The 2,500-nt window shown below is 38.8% G+C and overlaps 1 protein-coding gene across 1 annotated transcript in view; it reads left to right on the top strand.

Annotated features, from left to right (window-relative positions):
* Positions 1–2,500, top strand: part of Kcmf1 (potassium channel modulatory factor 1) — a 29,714-nt gene that overhangs the window by 22,328 nt on the left and 4,886 nt on the right. The window lies entirely within an intron of this gene.

A 2,500-nucleotide genomic window follows, 5' to 3' on the forward strand; every position in this document is an offset into this window, starting at 1 on the left:
ATTTAGCTATTACAAACTGTGCCGCTATAAACATGGGTGCACATACTTCTCTGTGATATGATTCTTTTAGTTCTCTTGGAAAGATACCCAACAGAGGGATGGCTGGGTCAAATGGAACCTCCAGTCCAAGCTCTTTGAGGTATCTCCATATTGATTTCCATAGTGGTTGCACTAGTCTGCACTCCCACCAACTCCAACTCTGTTTTAAACCACATGCTCAGCCATGCATGGTGGTACACACCTATAATCCCAATATTCAGGAGGCTGAGACAGGAGGATCACTGTGAGTTTGAGGCTAGCATGGGCTGCATTGCAAGACCCTGTCTCAAACAAACAAAAAAAATGCATGCTTATCATTTCCCCAAGAATATGAAGAATAATCATTTTAAATAAAGTGAGAATTCTGGTCATCTTGTTCTCAAGATATATATCATTGCCTAATATGAATTTCCTTTCCCATGCTACCCAAAGATTAGACAACATATCATTACATATATAGGTCTTATGAGGCACATATATTAACATAATTAGCATTGCATGCCCTTAATTGCCAATTTCAGTCTATGCAATAGTAAAAAGTACAGAAGATGATTTAATAACACAGGAGTGATTTTCTAAGGAAGCTAGATCTAAATTCTGTAGCACCCAAAAGTGTGACAGTTTAAAAACTAGTTTAGCACAGTGTAAATAACAGTGAATACACAAAATAAACTGCTCTACTGAAAGGAGTAGAGTGCTTACTTCTAAAACAAGTTAGCAATTGAATATAAAACTCTGCCCAAAACTAAGAAAATAAGAGAGTTTTTTAAATAGCAGTAACAGGTAGCATCTCAGACTTGACAAATAAGGGACTTTGACTAATTTGGGTTTTAATGAAACAGAGAGTAATATAAAGTAAAAACCATAATTTTTTTTTTCTGTACCAGGGAGATCAAACTCGGGTCCCTGTGCTTGCAAGGCAGGTGGTGGAACCACTGAGCTAAATCTCTGGCCCAAAACCATAAAATATTTAAAAGTATCGTTATCTCTGAAACAATGTATGTTGCAACTCATTGGGATATAGTTTCTACTTATTTCTTTTGTCTTAAACGTTTTTTAAAAATCAATGAGTGGTACATGTGGGGTTTTAAGTAACAATATTATGCAATGTTGTGTTTGAAGGCTTCTAATCTAGAGCCTCGCTTTTGCTGCTTAGTAAGTTTGGGCCGTCAACAACATAGAGTGGTACTTTGGTTCATGAACACTTCTTTGCAAATAGTTTGATTGGCAAACAAAAGCATTTGGCAAAGTTTTGTTTTTGTTTGCAAATTCTGCATTGGCAGACTGTGCAGGTACACGGCTATCTCCCCACACAGATACAAATGTGGCCATCTTTTCCAAACTCGTGGAGCAAATTAAGTTCCTGAAAAAACCAAGGTACCACTGTACTTCATTTTTCCAAATCACAGTTTTGTCACCAGTATCCCAGGAGTTTTGCCCCACAACAGAATCATTGAGGATGAAGTGGAATACTCATGCAGGTTACTTACGGCTCCACAAAGGAAATTTCAAGAGAGGAATTTACCTCTGTGGTATCTCAGTGAGGTCAGTAACTAACTGCCTGCCCATTGCCAGAGGGCACTGCTTCCACGTGAGGGAGTCAGAACCACAGACGGGATCTGCTTGCGTGGTAACTGATCAGTAGCAATCCTGGAACTTGCCAGGTCTGGTTACATACCTCAAAAAGATATCTTAAGCTGGGTACACTGATGCATACCTGTAATCCCAGAACTGAGGAGGCTGAGGCAAGAAGCTTACAAGTTCGAGCCTAGCCAAGGCAGCTTAACAAGACCCTGTCTCAAAAAGTTAAAAAAAAAAAAAAAAAAAGCTGGGGTATTGATTAAAGTACGAGTTTATATAAATTGGCAGATTATTTTCCTCTGAAGTCATAATTTGCATTTGAATGATTAATGTATGAGAATACTGTTCCTCCAAATATTCATCAGACTGCTAAATATCACACACACACAATTTATCCGTGTGTATATTCCCTGAGAATGCGCTGAACTCTGGGCAGAATGTCTTTCCAATGCCCTTTGATAAAGCCATCTCATCCTGTGTTGTGTTTTGTTATTGTTAAAGTCTTAAGCTGCGTAGTGACTCAACCTGGGATTTTTTTGTGCATTGATGCTACACTGGACACCCTGATCCCTGGGCCTCTAGATGCTTTCTTGGATTCTGATCATAGCTTTTCACAGCGCAGTTCCAAGATCTGAAGCTCTGCAGCCCCCTCCCCTTTTTTATGAGACAGAGTCTTGCTAAATTACCAAGGCTAAGCTTTAGCTTGTGGTGTATCATATGACCCAGACTCATTTGACTTGTCTAGGGCAGTATTTTCCAGAAAATATTCCTAGGATTTACTACATTCTGAGCAGTATATAGTTACTTATGTTCATCTTTTTTTCCTCCCTTGTTGAATGAGTTTGGGGGAAACTAACAAAAATAGTTTATTGTTGGGCTC

The sequence above is a fragment of the Fukomys damarensis genome, unplaced genomic scaffold (assembly GCF_012274545.1).
Source record: "Fukomys damarensis isolate Sample0158 unplaced genomic scaffold, DMR_v1.0_HiC HiC_scaffold_2, whole genome shotgun sequence".
In the NCBI taxonomy this organism is placed as follows: domain Eukaryota; kingdom Metazoa; phylum Chordata; class Mammalia; order Rodentia; family Bathyergidae; genus Fukomys; species Fukomys damarensis.